The sequence below is a fragment of the Podarcis bocagei genome, assembly GCF_964188305.1.
Source record: "Podarcis bocagei genome assembly, chromosome: 7".
Taxonomy (NCBI): Eukaryota; Metazoa; Chordata; class Lepidosauria; order Squamata; family Lacertidae; genus Podarcis; species Podarcis bocagei.
This window is the reverse complement of record NC_138132.1, coordinates 19,718,717-19,725,709: the sequence shown is the minus strand read 5'-3', so window position 1 is coordinate 19,725,709 and position 6,993 is coordinate 19,718,717. Positions and strand designations below refer to the sequence as shown.

At 46.1% G+C, this 6,993-nt stretch overlaps 1 long non-coding RNA gene across 1 annotated transcript; it reads right to left on the bottom strand.

Moving 5' to 3' along the window:
- Positions 1-797: 797 nt before the first annotated feature.
- LOC308591405 lies at positions 798-2,121 on the bottom strand. Its single transcript, XR_014010154.1, has 3 exons — positions 1,744-2,121; positions 1,566-1,653; positions 798-1,293 (listed from the first exon to the last, which is right to left on the bottom strand). It is a non-coding gene; the product is annotated as an uncharacterized lncRNA (long non-coding RNA).
- Between the last annotated feature and the right edge of the window lie 4,872 nt (positions 2,122-6,993).

The window sequence follows — 6,993 nt, the reverse complement described above, 5'->3', positions numbered from 1 at the left end:
GAGGTCAGGGAAACAAGCAAATGAAAGATAAGCTATGGGAAGGTTCAATTTGTTTTTTTTCTCTTTTTTCTTTTGTTTTTAATTGTCTCTATTTTTTATTGTGATGTGTTGGTTTTGTTATTGTTCAATTTGGTGTTTTTTCTTTTGTCTTTTTGTAAACTTAAAACTTTAATAAATACTATTTTAAAAGAGAGAGAGAGAGAGCCGGCAGGGTGTGACTGGTGCTGTTTTTTTTAATGCTGTGATGCTTCCAGCTGGACTGAAAGGAAGCAAAGTGGACTGGTAGTGTTAAACAGCAGGGTGGCTGGAGGCCCAGCGCTCTCTTTTTCTCACATTGCGGCAGCATGAAAGGGGAAGGGGTCCGCAAGAGAGAAAGAAGAAAAGAAGGTGCTGCAGGATCAGGCCAGGGGCCCTTCTAGTTCAGCATCCTGTTCTCACTGTGGGCAACCAGATGCCCATATGAAGTCCACAAGCTGGACCTGAATGCAACAACACCTCTTGCCTCCAGTGTGGTGTAGTGGTTAAGAGCGGTAGACTCGTAATCTGAGGAACCGGGTTCGATTCCCTGCTCCTCCACATGCAGCTGCTGGGTGACCTTGGGCCAGTCACACTTCTCTGAAGTCTCTCAGCCTCACTCACCTCACAGAGTGTTTGTTGTGGGGGAGGAAGGGAAAGGAGATGGTTAGCTTTGAGACTCCTTTGGGTAGTGATAAAGTGGGATATCAAATCCAAACTACTACTACTACTACTACTACTACTACTACTACTACTCTTCTTCTTCTTCCTCTTCTTCTTCTTCTTCTTCTTCTTCTTCTTCTTCTCCTCCTCCTCCTCCTCCTCCTCCTGCAATTGCTGGTATCCTGTTCTGAATTCCGGATGTCAGCCCTTAATAGTCTTAACTTCCATGAATTTAGTTCTTCCTTCAAGCCATCCAAGCCAGTGTCCATCACCACTTCTTGTGGCATCAAATTCCAAATTTTAACTCTATGCGGTGTGAATAAATACTTTCTTTTGTTCTGTTCCAAATCATCCAACATTCAACTTCATTGGACGGCCCCAAGTTCTGGCATTATAATCCACTTTCTCCACACGGTGCCTGATTTTGTAGACTTCTATCATGGCTTTCTCTTGCTATTTTTCTAAACGGAAAAGTGCAACTGAGAGCAAAGTCTAGACTGGATTGGTGAGGCAAATCTGGACTGTGGAAAGTCTTACCTCCATGAAGAAGGAGGCCAATAAGAGAAGCTTGAGACAAGGGCTGGGAGAGTCAGGAGAATCCAGGTCTTGCACACCCTGTGGAGAGCCAGAAAGGAAGCAATATTATGAGAGAGGTGCAAAGGCAGGCAGAGATAGAGGCAGGCTCATTTCAGTGTTATGCACAAATATTCTGGAAGCAAATAACATGGAAAGGAGCACCCAACTTGTGTTATATCCTGCTATATTTATGGAAGTGTCTTTTATGTTGTGTGGAGGCTAAACTGTAACACAGAATTAACAGGGAAACATCAGCAAAATGGAATAACCTGCTATGTGAATGCAGCCAGAGTCTGTTCTTTATTTATTACCCTGATTCGTTTGCAGAGAGATTGCACGCCTTCCTTTCTCATTCAATCATCCCACCCTTTTCAAGGCGTTTCCATGTCACTTTCCAACCTGCAGAAGGTCCATTGAAAAGAAGAGAAAGAAGCTGGTTTATTTCTCCAAGGCAACAGAGTGCTTTAATCCACTTTTAACTGCGCAAACCTAATGTTCTGGTCTGACAGTCTGGAGGCGCCCTGCAGCTAAAGAGCCTGCAGGGCTTGGGAAAATTAAAACCCTGTTGCGGTTGGTGGCTTTCATTGGTGGTTTTTGCAGGATAGCACCGGTAAATGCACAAAGCTGTAGACTAGAGTGGGGGGAAGGTCTATGCTATGAGCAGCAAGATCCAGCTCTCTGTGATCACAAGGGCAGGGGGGAGAGAGAGAATAAAAAAAAATTCACTCTCTCAAAGGAAACAAAGTCAGGAACCAGCAGCAAAAGAAAGGGCTTCTTTAACAGAGAACATAACTAGCTTAGAGAACGAGGGGTCGCATGACTACAATGTGATGGGCACTGGCTGCAGTGGAGTACTTAGGTATTTTTAGTCTCATAGAATCATAGAGTTGGAAGAGACCACAAGGGCCATCGAGTCCAACCCCCTGCCAAGCAGGAAACACCATCAGAGCACTCCTGACATATGGTTGTCAAGCCTCTGCTTAAAGACCTCCAAAGTAGGAGACTCCACCACACTCCTTGGCAGCAAATTCCACTGTCAAACAGCTCTTACTGTCAGGAAGTTCTTCCTAATGTTTAGGTGGAATCTTCTTTCTTGTAGTTTGGATCCATTGCTCCGTGTCCGCTTCTCTGGAGCAGCAGAAAACAACCTTTCTCCCTCCTCTATGTGACATCCTTTTATATATTTGAACATGGCTATCATATCACCCCTTAACCTCCTCTTCTCCAGGCTAAACATGCCCAGCTCCCTCAACCGTTCCTCATAAGGCATCGTTTCCAGGCCTTTGACCATTTTGGTTGCCCTCCTCTGGACACGTTCCAGTTTGTCAGTGTCCTTCTTGAATTGTGGTGCCCAGAACTGGACACAGTACTCCAGGTGAGGTCTGACCAGAGCAGAATACAGTGGCACTATTACTTCCCTTGATCTAGTTGCTATACTCCTATTGATGCAGCCCAGAATTGCATTGGCTTTTTTAGCTGCCGCGTCACACTATTGGCTCATGTCAAGTTTGTGGTCAACCAAGACTCCTAGATCCTTTTCACATGTACTGCTCTCAAGCCAGGTGTCCCCCATCTTGTATTTGTGCCTCTCATTTTTTTTTCCCAAGTGCAATACTTTACATTTCTCCCTGTTAAAATTCATCTTGTTTGTTTTTGCCCAGTTCTCTAATCTGTCAAGGTCGTTTTGAAGTGTGATCCTGTCCTCTGGGGTGTTAGCCACCCCTCCCAGTTTGGTGTCATCTGCAAATTTGATCAGGATGCCCTTGAGTCCATCATCCAAGTCATTGATAAAGATGTTGAATAAGACCGGGCCCAAGACAGAACCCTGTGGCACCCCACTAGTCACTCTTCTCCAGGATGAAGAGGAACCATTGATGAGCACCCTTTGGGTTCGGTCAGTCTCTGGGCTTGATGGGCTTTATGGGAAGAAGACATCTTTTTGAAGTAGTGGTGGTGATGTTGCTTCATTCCTTCCCAAATGTAGCAAACCAGCCCTTTGGCGATAGAATCGTAGGGTCGAAAGGGACCATGAGGGTCATCTAGTCCAACCCTCTGCAACACAGGAATGTTTTGCCCAGCACGGGGCTAAAACCCATGACCCTGAGATTAAGAGTCTCGTGCTCTACTGTCTGAACTATCCCAGATTAATGGAGTTGGGGCGTCTTCCTCCTCATTCTGCTGGACATCTGGCTGAAAGTCCTGCCCTGATGGTACCTTTGCTATAGCGCAACTTATTTTTAAAGGGGGTTGGCCAAATGGATGGAGGATAGACCAGTGGGAGATGGTCCATCAAGACAACTGGGGCACTGCCGTCAACAACCTCTGCCTTCCTTCCTACTGACAACCAGTCCTCAGTCTCAGCCCTTGGAGAAAACAACAGAAAGGAGCAGGGGACAGTGGTACCTTGTATTACAATATTACAGTATTACAGTACCTTGGTACCTTGTACCTTGGTACCTTGTATTACAGTATTACAGTAATACAGTATTACAGTATTACAGTGGTACCTTGGTTCTCAAACTTAATCCATTACAGAAGTCCGTTCCAAAACCAAAGCTCTCCAAAACCAAGGCGCACTTTTCCATAGAAAGTAATGCAAAACAGATTAATCCGCTCCAGACTTTTAAAAACAACCCCTAAAACAGCAATTTAACATGAATTTTACTATCTAACAAGACCATTGACCCATAAAATGAAAGCAATAAACAATGTACTGTACTATAAAATAAATAAGATAGTATAGTCTTTTTTTTACCTGCACTGATGTTAGTCATTGTGGGGGGGCTTTTATCCATTTCCGCAGTCACACAATCAATCAATCAGTAGCTGAATTGGGTTCCACACAGTCACAAAAACAAATTAACCGAAAAAGCCTCAAAAACAAAAACGCAAAATAAATAGCAAAAACAAAAGCGCCAAACTTAATCCATTCCGGAAGTCCATTTGACTTCTGAAATCTTCGAAAACCAAAGCGCAGCTTTGAAGGTGCCTGGCAAACAATAGCTGACAGCCACATCGGACATTCGGCTTCTGAAAAACGTTCGGAAACCGGAACACTTACTTCTGGGTTTTCGGCATTTGAGAACCAAGGCGTTTAAGTACCAAGGCATTTGAGAACTAAGGTACCACTGTAATCCTTTGGCTCTGCCTATCAGCTGGCTCTGGCTCCACCTACTGTTGGCTTCCTGCTTTCCACCCTGCCAGTCACAATGAGCACCAGCTACCACTGGGGTAGATCTAATCAAACACCTCTCCCCACCCTCTCTCTCCCCTTTGAAGTGGTACCATTCAGGATTCCATAACCTCGGTCTACTTAGGGGTGGGGAAAAATATATTTTTCAGCCAGGAAGCCACATGCCCTCATTCAGGGCATATTCCAGTGGTATACAGGGGGGCAGGTGCAGAGGGAAAAAGTGGTCTAAGCCAGTGTTTCCCAACCACTGTTCCGCGGCACACTAGTGTGCCGCGAGATGTTGCCTGGAGGGAGGCGGGCGAGTCGGGCGGCGAGAGGCGGGGCGGCGGCGGCGAGGAGAGGCCGCCCAGCACGGGGCTCTCACCGTCTGCCTGCCTGGCTGCCTGCGAGCTCGGCGGGCAGCGCCTCCGTCCGCAGCGCCCGCCTCGCGGCTCTCATTCCCTGCCCCTGCCAAAGCTCACCCAGCCAAGCCGCGCTCTCCTTCCTGCCTCGCTTTGCTGCCTCCTCCCCCCCACCCCCAAAGCTTGGAGGTTCCCCGGCAAGGGGGAGGGGAAAAAATTGAAACTTACACTTTCGTGCGTCCCTCCCGGCGTGACGCTGCGCGCTGACATCACGGGGCTGTAATGGTGGTGTGCCTCGAGATTTTTTTCATCAAACAAGTGTGCCTTTGCCCGAAAAAGGTTGGGAAACACTGGTCTAAGCAACAGATGCTAGTGACAAAAGCAGTAGCTTACATTGCAGCCTTGCTAAAGCCAGGGGTTAGGAAAATAGGAAGATGCCTTATATGGAGTCCAAGCAGGGGACCAGAACATTTGGACTCAAACCCCCATCATCTGCATCCAGCATGGCCAATTTTTAAAAATGTATTTATGTATTTATTAAATTTCTATACCACCCTCCCTCCGAAGATCACAGGGCAGTTTGCAATATAAAAACACAAAAATGCATAACATAGCAAGAAAGCTGTAGCCCGGAAACATCTGCAGGGCCACACGTTCCCCATTGATGCCCCACTGCATATATAAGTCCAGGGGGTTCAGCAGAGCCTGCTGCTATTATTATTATTATTATTATTATTATTATTATTATTATTAAAATTTGCATACCACCCTATACCCACAGGTCTCAGGGTGTTTACAGCATAAAACCACAATATAAAAACACAAAATACATAATACATAATAAGAATAAAAACAAAAACCACCCAATTACCCCACTCCCAAATACGTGTTGCAGTCAGTGGCGTAGCGTGGGGGGTGCAGGGGGGGCCGGCCGCACCGGGCGCAACATCTGGGGGTTAGGGGGCGCAAATCCACAGGTTAGGGGGCGCAAATCCACGGGTTAGGGGGTGCAAATTACTTGCCTTGCCCCGGGTGCTGACAACCCACGCTATGCCACTGGTTGCAGTTCTCCTTGCTTTCATTGTACTATATCAACTTTTGAGATGCAGGTGTCGAAATCAAATGCCAATTCATCAGATATTTTTATTTGTTGTTTATTATGTTTATTTACTGTTTATATAGCACCACCAATGTGCACAAGTGCTTTAAAGAGGAACAGCATGACAGGCCCCCGCCCTGAGGGGCTTACATTTGGGGAAAAACAACTTGGCTTTCTGGCTGCTAAGTCTTTTTACCTCTTGGTCCATCACATTACTAAACTATTTGTGAAGCCATGGGGGGCTAAAACCCTTTTAAAACCATTATTATCTATTGGGAGGATGTGTCGAGACTTCCAAGATTCTAACGAGACTCCTTGAGCCACGGGAAACGAAGTCGCATGTGGCTCACAGCCGTCCCCGTTCCTCGTTAAGTCTTTCCATCCCCTAATGAAGCCAGTCTGTGATTTAAGGCGGAATTAGTTTTATGCAAGAACTAATTAACATTTTGCTGAGCCATCTTGCCCAAGGTCAAGTACACATAGTGTTGATGGAATCGCTTTTCTCATCCAGCTCGCTGTATTGACAAGCCTCATAAAAACACAAAACAGAAGATCACAAGCTCATAAGAATGACAGCGCTGCTGGAGCACAGCCCATTAGGCTCTCTAATCCCATCAACTCCCCGAAGGCGACAAGACACATTATCCCCAATAGATAGTGCCTGTCGCAAGCCTTTCTCCTTACAGTCGCAACCTGCCCCAGCAGCCTATTCTGTTACTGATCGGTGCTTACTGTTCAAAAGAGTAAGGCTGTGCACACACTTTCCCCTCTCCCTCAAAGAATTCTGGGCATTGTAGTTTTTAAAGGGTTGCTGGGAATTGTAACTCTGTGAGGGGTAAACTCCAGTTCCCAGAATTCTTTGAGGGAAAGCATGTGCTTTGAATGTGATTTAAAAGGACAGTGCGCTGCATGGCTGATATTGAATCAGACCATAGCTGATTTAGCTCCATAGCTCCATCAGTAGAGCACGAGACTCTTCATCTCAGCGTCATGGGTTTGAACCCCACGTTGGGTGAAAGACTCCATGTGAATGTGTCTTTTGATGAACTGAGTAGAAGACTATGAGTCATGGGGGTGGCGAGAGGGTGTGTATGAATTCAGCAGTG